This window comes from Chenopodium album, chromosome 3 (genome assembly GCF_948465745.1).
Source record: "Chenopodium album chromosome 3, dcCheAlbu1.1, whole genome shotgun sequence".
Classification (NCBI taxonomy): Eukaryota; Viridiplantae; Streptophyta; class Magnoliopsida; order Caryophyllales; family Amaranthaceae; genus Chenopodium; species Chenopodium album.
In genome coordinates, this window is record NC_137836.1 from 60,703,626 (window position 1) to 60,725,388 (window position 21,763).

The window sequence follows — 21,763 nt, forward strand, 5'->3', positions numbered from 1 at the left end:
AATTCTTGATTTATTAGTGACAAGCAACATTTATTATTTATTCCTTTAACTACCTCGGTGTATAACACTAGTAGAAAATAAGTGATGGGAAGCCCCAAATGGCAAGCGGTTTTAAAAATCCGCTTGCCATTTACCCAATTTTTTTTTAAAAAAAAACCTGTAATATTAAATGGCAAGCGGTTTTGGCGGGAGCCGCTTGCCAATATATATAATGACAAGCTATTTTGGGTTGAACCGCTTGCCATTAGATATATTGGCAAGAGGCTCAACCCCAAACCGCTTGCCATTTAAAAAAACCCTAAACTAATCGTACTTAGCCACCCACCCCTCCCTTTATTTCCCGATTCTTTCTCCTCTTTCTTTCATTTTCGCTGCTCTCTCTCTCTCTCCTCTTCCATATCCTCCGTTCTCCTTCTCTCTCCTCTTCTCTTCCCTTTTCATCTCCTCTTTCATATCCTCTGTTCTCCCTCCTCTCTTCTTTCTCTTTCTCTTTTTCTTTGTTCTTTCTCATCTCCACAAATTCGAACCAAAACCGGGTAATTTCGAGCAAAATCGAACAAAACCCCAAGTCAAATTTCGAGGATAAGTTCGAGCAAATTTCGAATAATTCCAAGCAAATTCATGCATATTCGTGTGGGTGTTCAAGTTTTTAGGTCAAATTCGACCATGAAAACTCTAGATCTAGAGTTTTTATGGTCAAATTTGAACTTTAAAACCATAATTTCAAGCCGAAATCGGTGGGTTAGATGGTCGTGGTGGGTGAGGGTCGTGGGTGGGGGTCGTGGTTTGGGTGGGGATTTGGTTTTGGTGGGTGGGGTCGTGGTTTCGATGAGTTTTTTTTTAGTGGGTGGGGGTCGTGGTTTGGGTTAGGGTCAGGGTCGTGGGTGGGGGTCGTGGTTTGGCTGGGGTCGTGGTTTTGGTGAGGGTTTTTCTTGGTGGGTGGGGGTCGTGGTTTTGGTGAGGGTTTTTCTTGGTGGGTGGGGGTCGTGGTTTAGGTGGGGGGTCATGGTGGGTGAGTGGCTGGGGGTCGTGGTGCTGGTGGTGTGGGGTGGTGGCTGGTGGCTGTTGGTTGGTGGTGTAGGGTGGTGACTGGTGGCTGGCGGTGTGGTGGCTGGCGGCTGGTGGTGTGGGGTGATTAATTTATTGTTGAAAAATCAGAAATTGTAATTTTTTTGTTGTTGAAAATCAGAAATTGTAATATTACAACAATTAATTAATAAAAATATTAATGTTTTTACATATGTATCAATTTAAGTGAAAAAAACCCAAAAAAAAAATTAGTAAAAAAAATATTTTTATTTTTAATTCCCCTAATGGGCAGTGGTTTGGCGCCAAAACCGCTTCCCTTTCACTACAATTGGCAAGCGGTTCTGAACCGCTTGCCATTTTTAAAGACCAATTGGCAAGCCCCCTAAGGGCATGCGGTTCAGATTCGCTTCCCATTAGGAGGTTTGAACCACTTGCCATTACGTATTTTCTACTAGTGTAAACACCTTGAGTGCATAAAGCACCCCACAATCTTAACCTCGTCTTATAAGACTTAAATTTCCTCCTTTACTCATTCTATCTCCATGATCATGAGCGAGTAATAAATGAATCATTTCACCAAATCATACCTTTGCCTCTAAGCGCATCTTGCATAATTAGAGCATAAACAATACTTGCAATATAGAATAGTGCACAACATACGGAAATCCCAATTTATAACCAAACAATTTAGCTCAGTCTTCTCTATACATGATACTAAGTTCTCGATAAATCCCTAAACATGCATCTAAAGGCAAGGTTTCGTAACTCGTACGTATCTTGTGTAAACAATTCGGTTGGCCACTTTAGGAACTAGAAGTCGCCTTCCACAAAGTCCTCTCTTAAACCAAACAACAAAAATTAAATCAACACCCAAGCAAATAAATTTACAACAATACCAAACTACTTTAAAACCTCTTAAATCATCAAAATAATGCTTTTAAATTACTCCCAATAGTCAAGGTTAATAATTCATTAGCTCACTATAAGTTTATGTTCTAAAATCATAATAATATAGCTTTTAACATAAAATTCCAGCAACTTTAAAGTAAGGGAATAATCTGAAAATTTGGTTTAAGTATATTAAATATATAACCCCATAAACATAATTACTTGAAATAATCATTATATAGTAGGTTAGTCCGTTAGTGTGTTAAAAACCCAAAAATATACCAATTAAATACAATTAGAGGTTTCAAAATAAAAAGAAAAAAAATCTGAAAATTTATTCTTGAGTTTAGAATGTAATGTTCAAGGCTTTTTAATCATGAACTACCCACAATAATTGTTTTATAAGATTAGAAGCATAAAAATATGAAATTAACACAACTTGTTCATAAAAATTGAAACTTTAACAATTTGAAATTTTATACATAATCAAAATATTATACTTAAACGTAATTTATACATAGTATGATTAGATAACTTGATCAACACGATTTCAAGTCCTAATACTTGAAAAATCAATACTTAAACCCTTATTTTCTCAATTAAACAAATATGAAATTTTACTCATGAATTTAAACACAATAAAGATCATAACTTTGTTGTTTTTAGTATCAATTAAACTCTTTTAACTCAAAATAATAATAATCAAAACCAAAAACCAATAAAGATTAAGACTTGAAATAATTTAAGAAAAAGAAGAACAAAGGAGGGAAGAAAAAGGGCAAACGGAGGTTGCGGTTGGTGACTGAAGGACGTCGATGCAGCAGGCAGGGCGGCGCGGCGGTGGCTGCTCTCGCCGACAGCAGTTAGCAGCAGCTCCGAAGGTTTTTTTTTGTTGTGAAACCGTGAAAGAGGATAGAAGGAGGAGGAAAAAGGGTGAATGAATTTTACGTGAGAGGAGAAGGGTTTGAGGGTTTTGGGGTTTTATTTGGGCTTTAGTTTCCTAATCTAAGTAGGAGTAGGCTTGGTTTGGGCTTGAGTAACACTTAAATATTGGGCTAACATAAACTTAAAAGGGGATTATAATTTAGACTAAAACTTAGGGGTCGTTTGGTTGGGGATATTCATCAAAGAGAAAGGGAATCAACCACCCGGATTCCCTTTGTTGTTGTTTGGTAATCGTTTTTTTCCATTCCCTTTACCCCCTCCATTCCCCCAAATCCTTCTAAACTCAATCCCCACCCCCTAGGTATTTCCATTCCCATTCCCTAGCCACCCCAACACCACCATACCACCATCCTACTACCCACACAAACCACTGTACAACCCAGCCACCGCACCGCCTCTCGTCCCCTGCCCTTCGCTGCGCCTCCCTCGCCCCTCGCCGCCGCTAGCCGCTCCTGCCTCGACCTCCCCTCCCCCGAAAAACCACCCCTAGCCTCACAAAACAAAAGCCTCGATCTCCTTCTCCCCCGAAAACCGTCGCCTGACCCTCCCACCACCCTTGAAACCCTGGCGACTAGGTTTTTAGGGGTGGTGGGAGGGCCAGGCGAAGGTTTTCGGGGGAGTGGGAGATCAGGGCTAGGGGTGGTTTTTCCAGGGGAGGAGAGGTCGAGTCAAGTGCGGCTAGCGGCGGCGAGGGGCGGAGGAGGGGCGGCGAAGGGCGGGGAGTTGTGGAAAAGGTGCGGCGAGTGGTGGAGTGGCTGGGTGGTGGCTTGAAATGGTGGGAAGTGAAGCAATGTGGTGGTGGTGTGGTGGTTGAACTGGTGGCCTTCCATTCATTCCATTCCTTTGTTATTCAAAACAAACAACACCCCAAAATTGGGGGATTTTCATTTCATTCCTTGTCTTTCCCTTTGTTCATTCCATTCCGATTCCCCTGTGTGAACCAAATGACCCCTTAATAATTTATCTTACTAATATTGAAAATATTGTTACTTTTTCATCAAAATAATTCATACTATAAAATTAAAATAAAACTTATCTGTATAGATAATAAATAAAAATAATTTAATTAGGTTGAAAATATGGGTGATTACAATAATCTACCCACCCAAAACCACCAGAATTTGTTGAAACCACCATAAAAATCACCAAACACTAATAAAAGCTCCCTCTAAAAACAAAGTCATCAAAAAACAAAAATAAAAAATTGAAACCCAAAAACTTACCACATAGCAAATCCAAAAAAGCGCCAAAACCAACAACAAACCAACCTATAAAATCAAACCCACAATCACCGAAACCCACAAATATACCACACAAAAAAAAAAAGAAAAAAACAAGGAACCACCACATCACCTTTAAAGTTTCAATTTTGATTTCGAGGAGGAGAATATCACAATCAACATAAGAAGAACTAAGTCCCAACTTTTCTCTCTCTAGGGAGTGCTTTTCTCTCTAACCCTCTACCATGGCGAGGAAACGAGTGAACAAGGATTTAGCTAGAGTGAGAGAAAACCATGAGAAACTTGAGATTCATGAAGGAATTGAGATGGCAAATCCATTTAACACGGTTTCGAAGATAAAATCAAGAATGACAGGAGAGGGTATTCCTCAATTGAACTTCGATGATGCTAACGAGCTGGAGAATTTCATCTTGTCTCCAGCCTAATCGATTAAAGAGTTGATTCAGGGGTCTCGTCAGAAATTGCATTTGAATGAATGGTTGAACGTAAATGCAGCTCCTTCATATTAGGGTATTGTTCGATTGGAAAACAAAGCTCCTGAAATTGAGGTAAGCAATTCGAAACCTCGATTGCAAGAAAACATGGGGTGATAAGAATGTAGACAAGGTGATTCCATTGAAAAAGGGTAGTTTCTTAATTCGATTCTTGAATGTGGAAATGAAGGAAAGACACTGAATTCTATACATGTAATGTTTGATAGGAGACCAATGTTCTTAAAAAAATGGGAGGATGGGATATAATTTGATGTGTTTGAGATTACGATGGTCCCTGTGTGGGTTCAATTGCCGGATTTGCCTTTAAAGTACTAAGGAAAATCCTGCTTAGAGAAGATTGTGGATTGATTGATCTCCATTTAGACTTGATTTTACTACACAAATGAAAGACGGAGTTTCATATGCTAGATACTTAGTGGAGGTGGAAGTTAATGGAGTTTTTTATTAGAATATTGAATTTGGATCTGAGAATGGTGCATATGTCAAAAAGTGGTGTAATAGTGGAAGCCATTGAAGTGTGAGGTTTATCAAAATATGGGACATGGATCTAGAGACTGTAAGAATGGTAAAAAAGTGTGGAGACCCAAGATAGTGTAGGCACAAAAGAAATTGGATGTTCTTGAGGTGCAAGCTAAGAATCCTATGGAGGTTGTAAGTGCTCAAGGGGAGTAAGAGGGATGGATAGACTCTCATAGGAAGACAAGAACAATATCTAGAAGTAATGTTTAATTTTCTACCAGAAACTCTTTTAACAGCTTACTGAAGGAGAGACTGATGTTTGGAAACTTAGATGGGACAAATGATGAGGATTTGGGTGATGCTCCTAGAAAGGGGGTGGATGAGACCTAGATCATGGATAACATCCTAATTTGGAATGTTAAGGGCTTGAATGGCCATGAGAAGCAAAAGGATGTGAATTATTTCCTTTTGCAGAATAGGATTGGTTTGTGTTGTTTATTGGAAACTAAGATCAAGTCTCATAAATTCCCTAAGATTCATAATTCAATGTTTCAGGGATGGTGTGTTGCAACTAATTTTCAATGTTGCAAAGGAGGGAGAATCTTGGCTGCGTGGCTTCCAAGTTTCTTTAGGTGAATATTACCAAACAATACATTCATATAAGTGTAAATAATACTATTGTGAATTGATCTTTTTGCATGAATGTGGTCTATGGAATGAATGATGCCAATGATAAGGAGGAACTATATATGGAAGGGTTTGAAATTAATAAATGGCAAGATGACTGATCCATGGGTCATTTCTGGAGATTTCAACTGCCCTCTAAATATTGAAGATAAATTGGGCAACAGTGTCATCAATGCGGAAATTGCTGGCTTTAGAGATTGGTTCAGTTTTGTAGTGTTACTGATTTAAATAAAGTAGGGGCTACCTATACATGGAACAATAAATAATGTGGGGAAAATAGAGTTTATAGAAGGATTGATAGATTTCTTATAAATGAAGGATGGGCAATGCATTTTCCTCTTTCTTATACCCATTATATGCTAGAAATGTCGTTTGATCATTAGCCTGCCATGTTGCATTTGTTTGCACCATAGAAAGAGAATAGAAGACCTTTTAGATTTCTAGATATATGAGCAGATCATGAGAATTTTAGGGAAAATAGTGAAAGGTGTCTGGGATACTAATGTGATTGGTATTTTTATGTATAGAATGGTGGTGAAATTGAGGGAGTTAAAACACGAATTGAGAATTCTGAATAAGAAGTCTTATGTTGATTTAGACATGAGATACCTGTATTTGATGTCTGCTCTTGAGGATATTCAAAAGAAGCTGCAGACTGAAGATGAATGAGGATGAGGAATTGAAAGCTTCAAAGATGGCAAGTTTGGTATAGTCGGGAAGGATTATTATGCTTCACTGAGACAAAAGGGTGGCTAAAAGTAGGGGATGAGAACTCTGCTTACTTTCATAGATATATTAAGCTTTGGCAATTCATAAAAAAAGTGGTGGCTATTAAAGATGGCAAGGGTTTGGATTGTAATACCCTAAACTCAATTACTTAAGCTTTTGTTGAGTATTATAGAGCTCTTTTGGGCAGTGATGTTGGTGAGAGGGTGCAGGTACAACAGGATATTGTTTAGAAGGATGGGGTTACAAAGGATGAGCAAATTAAGAATCTTTGTGTTTCCTTTTCAAGAAAGGAAGTCAAGGATATTGTGTTTTTTTTATTTCTGGTGATAAAGCCCTAGGCCCTGATGGGTACTCTAACACTTTTTTCCAGAAAGCTTGGAATATTGTGGGTGAGGAGTTTGTAGATGCAGTGTTAAGTTTCTTTGTTAATGGGAAGTAAATTGTACTACCTTAATTAACCTTAATTTCAAAGGTTGACCAACCTAATTCTGTAATGGAATACAGGCCAATAGTTTGTTGTAATGTAGTGTATAAATGCATTATAGAGCTAATTTGCAAAAGATTGAGGAGTGTGCTTCCAGATTTGATCTCCCCTAATCAAACTAGGTTTGTTGATCGAGAAATAGGCAGATAATCTATAATATTAGCATTATACAAGACCTAGTAGCTCATTATGGAAGATAAAATCTCCCATTAGATGTTTGCTGAAAGTTGAAATTAAAAAAGCATATGACTCTATGAATTGGGATTTTTTAAGGGAAATGTTGCAAGCTTTGAAGTTTTCAGAGAAGTTTATTCACTGGATCATGACTTGTGTGAATTCTGCTTTATTTTGTATGAACATTAATGGAGGTTAGGATGGATTTTTCCAAGGGAAAAGAGGCTTGAGACAAGGAGATCATATATCTCCCTTGATCTTTGTGATTTGCATGGAATGTTTGACTAGGATTATTTAGTGTTTGGGGGAAATCAGGAAAGTATATTATATACATGTATGCATATATAAGAAGAAGAAGAATAAGAAGATGCTAAAAAGGATATTATTCTGAATTCTGGTTTTTAGGAAGATTTTATCCCTTTTAAGTACTTAGGGTGAATGTTAACTCTATAATAAAACTAATTGTCAGGTGTTGGTTGACGGAGTCACAACAAGAATAAGGACTTGGGGTTCTAAAACCTTATCTTATGCAGGAAGAGCACAATTAGTGAATTCTATTTTGTTAACTTTACACTCTTACTAGGCTGGTATCTTCATCCTTCCAAAGAGTGTAATGATCAATGAGATTATTACTGTTTGTAGAAATTTACTTTTGAATGGGAAACCGGTTTCAAATAGGACCCCTCCCATTGCTTGGGATATTATTTGCAAGAGTAAGAGACAGGGTGGATTAGGAATTCATTATATTCGGCTCTAGAATCTAGCAGCCTTGGGGAAGCAGAATTGGAGCATAGCAACCAAGCAAAACCTTCCAAGGCTCAGATAGATTGATCACTTGTATATGGAGAACAGAAACTAGAAAAGAGTTCCTTGTGCTAAATTTGCAAGGTGGAACTAGAAGCAAATTTGGCAACTCAAGGAAAGATTTAAAGTGGGGTATAGAGGTCAGAAGTGGCAAGCAAATGAGAAAGGGTACACAGTTGCTAGTGGATACAAGTGGTTAAATATATATGCCTGATGTTCCCTGGTGTGATTGGGTCTGGAATCATTTCAACATCCCCAAACATAGCTTTGTTAGGTGGATGAGAAAGGGTACACATTTGCTAGTGGATACAAGTGGCTGAAAATAGATATGCCTGATGTTCCCTGGTGTGATTGGGTCTGGAACCATTTTAACATCCCCAAACATAGCTTTGTTGGGTGGATGATTCTCTAGAGAAGGACCAAGGTCAAGACAAGGCTAGCTTAGTATCGAATTATGTCTGAGGTTGCTTGCCCTTATGTGATCATCATGATAAAATTGTGGACCATTTTTTTCGGGGGTTTTTGTCCCTTGGGAGAGTTACAACACTGAGACTGGATTCAGCAAAGGGCGCCTGTACTTGCAAAGCAAACGGACCGCCGGATGGTCGGTGGTCCGCCTCCAAAGATTAAGTTAGTAAGTATTCGGAGTAAAACGTGCGGAAATAAAGTTATCTGCTCGGATTCCAAGCTCAGGTAAGGTGCTGTCTGTTTCTTGAAAACGACAGCTCTGTAATAAATGTGAAATTGACGTGTTGTCTCGTATTGCGTGTATTCCTGTCATAAATGAGAGAATTGTCCCTATTTATAGGGTCTCATGGAAAAGTGTGCCCTCCCTAGGATCTGGTGACCTAGGGATTAGGTCACGCCGCAAAGCGGCGCCTCAAGGTTTGGGCCCTTGAAGGCCGCCATTCCAGAAACAATGCCTGAGTGACATGTGTCACTGAGCCCAAAGGGTTTTTGGGCATTCCTTAGGGTGACATGTGTCGCCTTCTTAACGGTCCATGCTGGATCATAAATTACCCCAGAATGGTGGGATGGTTGCCTACCACGTGTCGTCATCTCAACGGTCCAGGCGACACCTTTACCTATGACACGTGGCGGCTTCTGATTGGGCCACTTGGGCGGGTATAAAAATACTTAAATCATTTGCCCCTCACAGGGGTCACGTGCATTGCACATGACACCTGTGACAGGTGTCATCATTCGACTGGCCGGATTTTCAAATTACATTTTGGGGGGAAAAATTAGGGTTTACCCTTTCTATAAATAGAAGAGTTTGACTTCCTTTTGGATTCACATTTGCGTGAATCTTCAAGGAATCTGGAATCTTCTAACTTTCAAGGACTTTGACTTTCCAGAGCATCCGACAGTCGGCCCCCTTAGTTCGTCTGCTTCGTCAAGCGCCCAGGTTCGACGTCTCTCGTTACCTTCTTCTAAGGTAACTGCCTGATCCCTTTTTTACTTAATTTTTTGCATTTTTCTTTTATCGAAATGGTTTCCCAAACGCACACGGCACGGCCTAGGTTAGCGATCAGCCGGTCACCGGGGACGGCTGAATCTAGAACTAGGAGTGCCTAATGCTCGTTCAAGAACTTTCCTTTAAGTACATCTCCAAATCCGACAGTGTATGTGCCTCTGCAGGACACAATGGCCAGAACAAAGCAAACGACTAGGAGATATAGAGCGGATGGTAGCTTTTACAATTCGGACAGTGAGACTGTCAATTTCGATGGCTCCATTAGGGTGCCTGTCTCTGAGGTTAGCAGAGACCCGCCTAGCACCGTCAGCACTCCAAATGACTCGTTTTTGGAGGAGTGCGACGAGGAATTTGAGAACCCCGGGCCGAGTCGATCGGTGCCGGATGATGAGTTGGGGGAGGACACTGCTGGCAACAGCCGGCAGTCCCCTTGCTCCGATGAGAGTTCTGATGACTCGGCGTCATCATCTTCCAACTGCGTCCCCCTTGACTCAGAGGAGGCGCAGTCGAACTTAAAGGCTGCCAGAGAGTCCCTCTCCATTGAGAAGGGAGAGGGTTAGGCAGAGCCTTCTGCTTCCAGGCGGCATGAACGTGCGCCCTACTATCTGCACGTTCTGGAAGGCAGGCGGAAGATCATGGCGGATGATCTTCCCACATTTCTTTCTACTCATGTCATGGGGCATGGGTATCTTCTGTCTGTGCCGGATGGTGAAGACACGGTTACCTGGTCTGAGATGGCTGTTTATGGTGACCAGTGTTTCGGCTGCTACGAGGCGGCCATCCAGGCAGGACTTCACTTTCCTCTCCATCCGGCCGTGGAGAGGATCTTAGACGGATACCAGTTGGGTATCTGGCAACTAGCCCCTACCTCTTGGGTAAATATCTTGGGCTACGTTGCCTCCTGCGAGATGCTGGAGGTGGATCCCAGCTTTGAGGCGTTTGCTCATATGCACTATCTGAGCAGAATGCCCAATCCAAGTGGTATCGGCTGGTTTATGCTGGCCAGCCATACCAAGTACATGATGACGCTGGGGAAAGAGAACAAATGGAAGGACTGGCGGACCAAGTTTTATATAGTCTCTTCCCCAGACGCCCAAAGGAACAAGCGGTACAACCGCTGGACTCAATATCCTCTCCTCCTGGTTGGGAAAAAGGCTCTTCCGCTTGTTCTCAGGCGGGCCCAAGAGGAGATCTTTGACCGGGGCCTCTTCTCTGTGGCCGTCCGGACGAATAAAGAGACGGGGGTTAAGGAGGTCACCCCCCAGAGCTATATTCCTCGATTCGAGTGGCTCTTGGACGGGACGTACTTGGCTGCCTGTGGGCTAAGTACTGAGATGCCGAGAGGTAGTTGGTCGCATGATTTTATTACATTTTGCTTACTTGTGACTTTGTCTTTTTTGCTAACACTTTGTTTCTTGTTGCAGATAAAGCAATGGCAAAGCTTCCGACCCACAAGAAACCAGCCCTCTCCGCCGCCTTCTACCGCGCAAACATAAAACAGACGGATGAGCAGCCGCCAGGCGGCACTCCTAAGGTAATGAGTCTGCAAAGGCTTCCCTTAGGTAATTGTATTCTCATACTTTGTTTATGAAACTCATACTTGGACTTCTTTTCAGAGTGCTTCATCAAAGCCCCCTCCTTCCTCTCAGCCAGACCCCAAGCTGCGAAAGCAGGCGGCTGGTGATGTCTCTCAGATCCGGAGGAAACACGTCGCCAGCAAACCTGCCAAGAAGGGGACAGGCGCCTCTTCCCCCACTAAAACACCATCAAAGCCGGACGCTCTTCAACGAGTGTCGAAGAGTGGAAAAACGCCACTCACCACTGCTGGCGGCACAGCAGGCGGTAGTGAAGCTGCCGGAGGAGAGGGAGGTAAGCCATCCGACCATTCGACAATGCACTTCATAAAGGGCATAATATTCAGTTTCTGAATTAGCTGTATTTGTTTGATAGATGCCCTAGCGAGGCCAACTGTCCTCCAGATGGCCAGGCGGATGCTCAGGTCGCTTGACCCTGAGGACAAGGCGTCCGTTAGAGGAGTCGACACCCTGGATCTGGACGGCATTCTGGCGCTTCTTGGCGAGGTACAATTCCTTACAACTTAACTTATGTACGTATTTTTGTCGAATGGTTACTGACATGTTTCTTTGATCGGGGCGCTTGTAGGCTATGCTGCGCGTTTGCGGTCTCAAAGGGCCCCTCAACGAGAAGACCAGGGAGGTAAAGGCAGCGAATGCTCGAGCCGCCTCTACTTTGGACAAAGCTCAGTTTGAGATTGCTTAAAATTAGATTTTGACACTTGATATGTTGTATTCCCAAGCGTCTGCCAACCTGCAAGTTAAGCAGAACTTGGACGCAGCCAAGCAGCGGGTGAGGGAGCTCCAGGACCAGTTTAAGGGCCTCAACGAGCAGCTGGACGGCCTCAAGGAGGCGGAGTCCAAAGCGACTAGCCTAGAGGCGACGGTTAAGAGACTCAGAGGTTGGGTGAGCAACCAGGAGAAGCAACTCTAGACCAAGTATAGGTCCTTGATAGAGGAGGAGAAACAAGCCCTAGTCAAACAAATGATGGACGACAATGAAGTCATCATGCGTGCGGCCTGGGCGGCTGCTAAGCCGTCTGTCGATTATCAAACCTGGAAGGTCCAGTTTTATAAGGCTAATGACGAGTTCAATGCCCGTCTCCTTAGAGAGGCTCAAGAGGCGGCCGAGAAGGATACGACTGCCAAGAGTGCCTCGGGGGAGTCTAGCTCGTCTGGCGGCTCGTCTGGGGACGAGGAGGAGGATCATCAGGAGGAGGGTGAGGAAAATAGAGAGCATGCGCCGGAAGAAAACGCGGATGCCGATGCTGAGAAGCTCCCATGATCTTTAAGCTTTACCTGTCTTTCTGCGGCCGAATGGCCAAATATTTATCTTTCCGGTCTGTGCACCGTGTATTTGTGTATCTTTACTGACCGAGGGGTCGGATAAATTAACAAATTCTCTGGCTTTGCCAGCAAACAATCTTACCCAGTCGTCTGGTGGCGATTGGGCTTTTTAATTCAAGGACTTTCGGCCGTTTGGCTGAAGTTAATTCATATTGTTGTCCTTTAAAATTTTTTCATTGCATGTTTTTTGTCTAAGTATTATAACCTGTATACCATGCGAATGTTCTTGCCCCTGGACGGATGTCGAGTGGTTTCGGTTGATTGGATTGATTGACTTAGAAATTATTGATACTTGGAAGAGTATGCATGGTTTCTAAGTCAATCAATCACTATGGTGATTGCCCCAAAACACGCGAAAGACGGCCATCCGGAGCTAATGAATAATTATTTTCATTCGGCCATTGGCACAAACGAAATACAAAATTCTTGACTTAACAAATTTGCTAAAAAGATAACCTCCGCCTGTTTTGCCCCAAGAGCTAAAAACAGGCGTATCCGGCCATAGGCCTCGTCGAGATAAGATGCTAAGTTTTAACTTAGCTTAATTTTTCTTAAGAAGAATAATCCGCCTGTCTTGCCCCAAGAGCAAAGAACAGGCGCATCCGACCCACAGGTCTCTTTTTAATCTGCTAAGTATTTTAGCTCGTTTTCTTCGTAAGTAATAGTCTTCCTGTCCTGCGTTTGAGCAGAAACAGGCGTATCTGGCCAAAGGCCTCATAAGTTAACTTGTAGATTAGCAAAAAATTTCCGCCTTTCGTGCCCTAGAGCTAAAAACAGGCACATCCGACTTAATGCCTCAATAGCCTCTACTTATGAAACAATGACCCTTTTCCGACTGTGCTGGAACAGTTAGAAAATTCTGGCCTTTTACATTTCACTTTCGATTAAATCAAACGACTGTGAATGCTGCCTTAGCATTCGGTAGGGCCGCTTGATGTATTCGTAGAGCAATGTGCCACCCAAATGGGAGATGCTTCTCCTCGACGAATTCGCCCGAATGGACGTCGCCGGTTATCTAACTCATGTTGGAGCAGACGGTCATACTCATGTTGGAGCAGACTGTGACCGTTCGACCTCTATTTATTTATTAATATCCGACCATTGGCCTCAAAATGATTTTATCTGGCCTTAGGCCTTTTAAAGAATCAAGTTGATACTCGTTAAGTGTTGGCATAAACTTAAAGATTTTCGTAGGAACGACTACTTTAAAGCAGTCGGCTCCTTTAGAGAGATTGGGGCGTCTGCTGTTGGGACAGACGCTTTCCAAATACATTGGCCGTCTGTATTTTGTACAGGCGGTGCTAATAAAAAAGACAAGTTGGAAAATGAAGGCATATTCTCATTAACAAAATTTGAAATGACAAAATTTGAGGTATTTACATTCGTACTTAGAAATAGTACTTTTTTAAGTTATCTACATTCCAAGTTCTAGGCAGCTGCCTACCGTCTGGTTCTTCCAGGCGATAGGTGCCGTCTCTTACTTCCTCATATATTCGGTAGGGGCCTTCCCAATTTGGGGTTAGCTTTCCCTGCTCATTCGCCCTATCGACTGCCTCCATTTTCCGTAGCACAAAGTCCCCCACTTTGAGAGGACGCTTGTGTACTCTTTTGTTGTAAGCTCGTGTCATTCTCAGACGGTAAATCTCATGGCGCAAGGCAGCATTGCCGCTGCGCTCTGGAAGTGAGTCCAATGCCAGCCGCATGGCCTCCTAGTTTACTTCTTCGTCATATAACATGACTCGAAGAGTAGGTTCATAGTGTTCAATGGGCAGGACAACTTTTGCACCATACACCATGAGGAATGGGGTTTCTCCAGTTGCCCCTTTAGCAGTCGTTCTGATGGACCAAAGGACGTGTGGTAATTCATCCGCCCAAAGGCTACCAGCCCGTTCAATTTTCTTTTTAATCCCGTCTGAGATTAGCTTGTTGAAGGCTTCGACCTGGCCGTTTGCTTGAGGTCGGCCAACTGATGCAAAGAAGCTTGAGACCCCTTGGTCTCCCAGCCAAGTCTTGAGTTGAGGCGTCTCAAATTGAGGATCATTGTCAAAAACCATAGACATGGGCACCTCGAAACGAGTGATAATATTCCTCTAGATGAAGGAAAGGACATCTTTTGTCTTGATGTTTTGGACCGCCTCCGCCTCTACCCACTTGGTAAAGTAATCCACAGCTACCAATATGTAGCGCTTGCCGCCTGGTGCTGCTGTGTAAGGCCCAAGTATGTCCATGCCCCATTTGGCAAAGGGTATTGGGTTGTGGATGGCCGTCAGGTCAGTGGCTGGACGATGGATGAGCTTGCCAAACTTTTGGCACTTGTCACATTTTTTGACCATTTCCATGGCATCCGACTCTAGAGTAGGCAAGAAATAGAGCCGCCTGGCCTTGGCAGCTAAAGACCTGCCGCCAATATGGGAGGCGTAGAAACCCGCATGCAAATCTTCGAGGACCTCTTTACCCTTCTGTGGGGTAACACACTTCAACAGGGGTTTAAAGAAACCAGTTTTGAAGAGTTCTCCTTATCTCAGCTCGAAGTTTGCCGCTTTCTTCTTCAGAACAGCCGCCTCCTGGGGTCAATCAAGGAGCGTGCCGTCTGGAAGATAAGCCCCGGATGTTGTCCATCAAGGTAGAGCTTCGGTCGAGAATTCCAATGGGGTCTTCATTAGATATACTTCTCTTTTCCATGACCTCCTAGAAAACCGACCGAGGCGTTTCACAGGAGGCGGATGATGCTAGTTTTGACAGAGCATCCGCCTGATTGTTTGAAGATCTGGGAACCTGAGTTAGATGGAACTCCTCAAGTGTCCCAACTTCACTTTTCACCGCCTGCAAATATTTTATCATGGCCGGATGAGTGGCCTCGTACGTTCCATTGACCTGGAGTACGACTAGTTGAGAATCAGAGCAGGCTTCAATCTTCTTTGCCCTTGTCGCCTTGCAATACCAAATGCCGGCTAGCAGGGCTTCATACTCGGCCTCATTGTTAGAGACCTGGAACTTGAACCGTAGTGCATATTCGTACTTATCTCCCTCAGGAGATTGACAGATAATCCCTGCACCACAGCCGTTCGCAGTGGAGCTCCCGTCCACATACACTTTTCAAACCTGGTCAGTATTGTCCGGTGCAACCGGCCTTGTCATTTCAACAATAAAGTCGGCAAATGCTTGCCCCTTTATTGCCTTCCTTGGTTCGTAAGTGATTTCTAATCCTTGCATTTCAATTGCCCATTTCAGCATTCGTCCAGAAGACTCCAAGGTTGTGAGTGGCCTCTTGATCGGTTGGTCAGTATAGACCTCTACCGCATGCGCCAAGAAGTAGCGTTTTAGCTTCTTGATGGCCATGTAAAGGGCAAGGCCAAATTTTTCAACCATGAGGTACCAAAGCTCTGCGTTCCTGAGAACATGGCTAATGAAATACACCGGGAGCTGGATGCCATCTCTTTCAGCTAAGAGAACGCCACTGAGGGCATGATCAGAGACGGCTAAATACATGAAGAGCTTCTCTTTGGGCAAAGGGCTAACAAGCCTCGGCAAAGAGTGCAGATGAGTTTTCAGCTTTTGAAAGGCCGCCTCTGCATCGTCCCCCCATTCAAAGTTGGTCTTCTTTTTGATTGCCTGGAAGAAGTAGAGACACTTGTCGCCTGATCGAATGAGGAATCTCCCCAAGGCCGCCAGGCAACCTGTTAAATTTTGCACTTCCTTCACAGTACGGGGCGACTGCATGTTGATTACCGCCTGTATTTTCTCAAGTTTGGCCTCTATTCCCCTTTGGTCAATCAAAATCCGAGAAACTTCCCAGACTCAACACCAAAGACACACTTTTTTGGGTTTAGCATGACCTTGTGCCGCCTGAGTGTGGCGAATGTTTCTCAGAGATTAGCAAGATGATCCGTCTGTTGTTTGGATTTGACTATCATGTCATCAATGTACGCCTCTACACTCCTTCCGATTTGATTAATAAAGACCGTATTAATCATTTGTTGGAAAGTAGCAGGCGCATTCTTCAAACCAAATGGCATCACCGTATAACAGAACAACCCCTGATTAGTGACGAATGCCGTCTTTTCTTGATCTTTTTTCCACAGGGGGGTCTGATGGAAACCTGAATAGGCGTCCATAAAACTCATCAGGGCATGTTCGGCTGTAGAATCGACCAGACTGTCAATCTTAGGCAGTGGATTGCTATCTTTTGGACATGCCTTATTGAGATATGTGTAATCAACACACATGCGCCAAGTTCCATTCGGCTTTTTTTACTAACACAACGTTAGCTACCAACTCAGGGAAATTGCACGACCGAATGAACTTGGCGTCCAGCAGCTTTTTAACTTCGGCGGCTGCCGCCTGACTTCTTTCCTCGACATGGTTTCTTTTCTTTTGCCGGATGGGCTTCTTTTTAGGATCCACGGCGAGTTTGTGGACAGCGAGATCCGGGCTGATGTCTGGAATCTCTTCCACTTCAAAGGCAAAGATGTCTTTGAATTCTCTCAACAGTTGGTGCAGGCTCTCACCCAGCTTAGCAAATGCAACCGTCCCCACCTTAACCGTCCGCTCTGGGCGACTATCGTCTAGAGGGATATCAATGTGTTCGCCAGCAGGCTGGGGACGGAGATCATCCGACCGTTCCCCGGTCAGTGATTGCTATTATTTTTCTTTTTTGACCACCACCAGTTGATCAGTCTTTCTTTTCTTTCAGGCTGGTGAGGCCGACTGTTCTCCCTCGACATCGTCGAGGTCGATCATTTGCTTGCCTCGGCCGGATGCTGCGGCCGCGGGCTTGACGTCCGAGAGATAACACTCTCGAGCCGTCTTTTGGTCCCCATTGAGGGAACCGACTGTTCCATCGTCCTTCTCATACTTGAGCAGCATGAGAGAGCAGGGATGATGACGGCCTTATACTCATTTAGATTGGGTCGGCCAAAGATGAGGTTGTAAGCTGTGAGCTCTTCAACCACTAAGAAATGGATGGTCATGTGCCGACTGTCTCCCCTGTTCCCCAGGCGGACAGGTAAGTCAATTCGTCCGACTGGTTGCACAAGTCCTCCCCCAAACCCAACAAGGGTGTGGGAGACCTCCATCATGCTATCTGATTTGTATTTGAGATTGGATAAGCATTTGAGGCTGATGAGGTCCGAGGAGCTTCCTGTGTCAATCAAAATTCGACCAACCAGCTGGTTGGCCACCTTGCATTCAATGACCACAGGGTCATCATGCGGCCGACGGACTTTGCCTCTGTCCTGCTCGGTGATGACAACTTTAGGGAAGGCGGATATACCAGTCGCCTCTCCTTCTTCAACAGAATTGACCATCTTTCTCAGATGGTCCTTGGTGCCCCGAATGGTCGGGCCACCTCCGGCAAATCCGCCTGCTATGGTGTATGCCGGATCTTCATCAGTTTTGGCACTCATAGCAGGCTGGGGAGTCTTTTTCTTGGACTGCCCCGGATTTACCTTTGAAGCCACTTTGGACTTCACATAGGACTTCAGCTGTCCTTTGTCGGCCACACAGTCGAGCTCCCGCTTGAGACTGAAGCAGTCGTTCGTGTCATGGCCGACATCGTCATGGAAATGGCAATGCTTGTTTTTGTTCCGATTTTCAGCGGAACATTTCATAGGAGTCGGCTTCTCAAGAGTCAGCCGATCCTTAATTTCCAAGAGGATGGAGCAGCAGTCCTTGTGGAACTCGTACCTTGGGACGTACGGTTTCCACTCTTTTTTCTTCTTATGGGCCGGTTGATCAGAGTTATCAATGGCCCATATTTGTTTTTTCTTTTTGCTCTCTTCTGGCTTAGGAGCTGGCTGAGCAAGCTGAATCTCCTTCTGTCGATCGGACTTTTAGGGTCCGACTGCTTATTGGAGGAGCAGAGTTCAGTCGCCTGTATATAGGCTTCCGCCTCTCGTAAGGCTCCTTGCAGAGTGAAAATTTGTTTGCGGACGAGTTCATACTTAAAAGTAGACCCGTCCTTCAGACCCTTAAAGAAGTCTGTGAAGGCGACCTCATCAGAAAGCCCATGAATCTGGATTCGTACCAGATTGAACCGCCTGACATAGGAACGCAGGCCTTCTCTATCTCCCTGTTGTACATTGCCTAAATCAAGGCTTGTCTTTTTGGTCGGGATGTTCATAGAGAAGTTTGAAGCGAACAAGAACACAAGTGTCTTGAAGCTATTAATACAACCAGCCGGCAGATTGTCGAACCACTGTTGGGCTATGCCTTTCAGGGTGGCTGGAAAACAACGACACCATGCGGCATCATCCAACCCCTGTAAATACATGAGGTGGGTGTATGCTAGCAGGTGGTCTTCTAGGTTGGAGGTCCCATCATAGGTTCCAACCAGAACATTTTTAACCTTGGCCGGCTGTTCGACTTCGGTTATTTCCCTGGAGAAGGCAGAGGGTTGATCTCCAAGGTGTTGCAGCCTGAGCTGCCAGTCCATCGGCTGATAGCCGTATGCCGCCTGTCCTCTAAAGAAGGCAGGCTACATGTAAGGTAAAGCCAACGACTAGTACAATGGCGGAGCCATGTACTGGGCCGACTGGATCACATGAGGGCCAGATTGAACCCGTGGGCTGCCTGCTGGAGTCTCATGTACAGACTGGGAATACCTCAAAGAGGTATTCCGAAAGCTATCATGGTAGGTCGACGTTGAAGCCGACTCTAATAGCTGGGTTTTCTTCTGCTCAATGTAACGTCGAGCATCAGAGAATGTTTTCTTGCTACCATCCGGCTGTATGTGCCGAATGGCTTTTCTTGTGCCCGTTTCTGGGAAACGGTGCCTGGTGAGGTCAAATTGGGGCCGAGCCTTCTTCGTAGGGGCAGGATGAGGAGTCGGTTGGCGGTCCCTGACCGACTTCTGTTTGCCAGTCTGGGCTAGCTTCTTGGCCGACTGCTCCTTTCTAGGAGTAGGCGACTTCTTAGAGGCGAGTTGTTTGATTTCACCCCTGAGACTACTCAGGAGTTTCATGAGTTCGTCTCGAGTGACGGGAGTTGATCCTACCGCCTGGGAAGGATCATCCGTCCGCACCGAGGTCTTTTTTGGCTGACTAGTAGTTTTGCTTGGCCCCGCATGATCAGTGTGACGCTCCCGCTTTTCCCTACTCCGGATGCGTCTTGAGATGAGGGACCCGTTAGGATCCACATAGGTTTCGACGTCAGCATCGTCCCCTGAGTCATGTTCCGTCTGGACCACTATGTCTTCCGGAGGACGATTGGTCTCAGGATTCGGTACAGGGACTTGTGAAGCCATTTCAGAGGTACTCTCCCCACAGACGGCGCCAAATGTTTCGGGGGTTTTTGTCCCTTAGGAGAGTTACAACACTGAGACTGGATTCAGCAAAGGGCGCCTATACCTGCAAAGCAAACGGACTGCCGGATGGTTGGTGGTCCGCTCCGAAGATTAAGTTAGTAAGTATTCGGAGTAAAATGTGCGGAAATAAAGTTATCTGCTCGGATTCCAAGCTCAGGTAAGGTGCTGTATGTTTCTTGAAAACGACAGCTCTGTAATAAATGTGAAAGTGACGTGTTGTCTCGTATTGCGTGTATTCCTGTCATAAATGAGAGAATTGTCCCTATTTATAAGGTCTCATGGAAAAGTGTGCCCTCCCTAGGATCTGGTGACCTAGGGATTAGGTCACGCTACAAAGCGGCGCCTTAAGGTTTGGGCCCTTGAAGGCCGCCATTCTAGAAACAATGCCTGAGTGACATGTGTCACTGAGCCCAAAGGGTTTTTGGGCATTGCTTAGGGTGACACGTGTCGCCCTCTTAACGGTCCATGCTGGATCATCAATTACCCCAGAATGGTGGGATGGCTGCCTACCACGTGTCGTCATCTCAACGGTCCAAATGGCACCTTTACCTTTGACACGTGGCGGCTTCTGATTGGGCCACTTGGGCGGGTATAAAAATACCCAAATCACCATTTGTTCTTTTAGTGGCATTACAGTCAATCTTGTTGTAAGGATTTGGGTCTGGTGTTAGGCATGAGGAATCCAATTTCTCTGGATGACTGCAACGCCAAGCTTCTAAGTATCAATGGTAGATTTAAGAGAAGAGTAGCTCAGAGCTGCTACACAAGCATATTATATGTCATATGGCAGCAAAGGAACAAAGTAGTTTAGGATAAGTGTTTGCAAAGTCCTCATAGGATGGTCAAAAATCTATTATATGAGACAGCTATCAGATATTGATCAAGTTCATGCCAAGGAAGACGAGAAGGAAGAATAGAGAATGAATTAAGAAGCTTGTTGCTTAGTTTGTTTTTCTTTTGTGGCCTTGTGGGGTTTTGGATTGTTCTATTCCTGGCGATAGGAGTTGTCTTTGTTTGGTCTTTCCCCTTTTCTTTAAGGGGCCTTGTATTTTTATAAATGTTTTTTTGGTGATTAATACTTCCTTCGTTTTCTTTCAGATGCAACACACCCTTTAGCGTGGTAATTAAGAAAGGTGGGATTTACATGATATAATAAACTTTAAAATAGGATGATTGGTTGTTAGGAGTGTAATTTAGTGGGCCATGTGCTTTAAATAAGGGAAATAGTATAGTTTTTCCCTAAAGTAACTTTCCTTTTATAGTGCGTTGTAAGTATTGTGACATTTCTTTTTTAGGGAAGTGTTGCAAGTAAAAGAAAACGAAGGAAGTAATATTTATTTTTTATTTTTTACCTTTTTTTCAAAAAAAAAAAAAATCGAGGAGGAGTGGCGGGGAACTTGTTACATCCCAAAATGACAAATCTTGCACAAAATAAGAAATGTAGGTAGTATATATTTTTATCATTATAAACTTTTTACTACCTCCATTAATTAATATATGAAACAAAGGAATATTTTATGTCTCACAAATAATACCCCTTTGTTGCACATAATAATTAACGGAGGTAGTATAAAAAAATTTACGGTTTTTTTACCAAATGCCCTTGACCTTTCGAAGAAATCATCAAATACCCTCAAGTTTTTCAAAATTTACCAAATACCACTGACATTTGTTATTATTCATACTGTGACCCCAAAATGCCCCTGGCATTAAAGGTCCGTTAGCAATAAAATTTAATTCATCAAATGCCCTACCTTTGTTAAATAATTCACCAAATGCCCTAACTTTGTTAAATAAAGTTTAATTCACCAAATAATGAATGACTAGTTTGAAATTTAGAAAACTAATCGTTAGTTTTGGTTTTCACCCTTTTTTACATAGATACTCAACACATAGCAGCCCTCTTATTTGCGTAACCACAAATTTTAACACCATGAGTTATATGCCTAAATCATTTTCCTCAATGTATGAGTGCGTTAGAGTTGCAAACAACTTCTATTCATAAAAAGAAGGATTGGAGACCAGGAAACATAGAAAAAAAGGGGTTCTCTGCGAGCTAACGGACTTAGAGCTTCAAAGAGTACTCAATCATTTAGGAAGATGATTTGAACATATAACTCAAGATGTT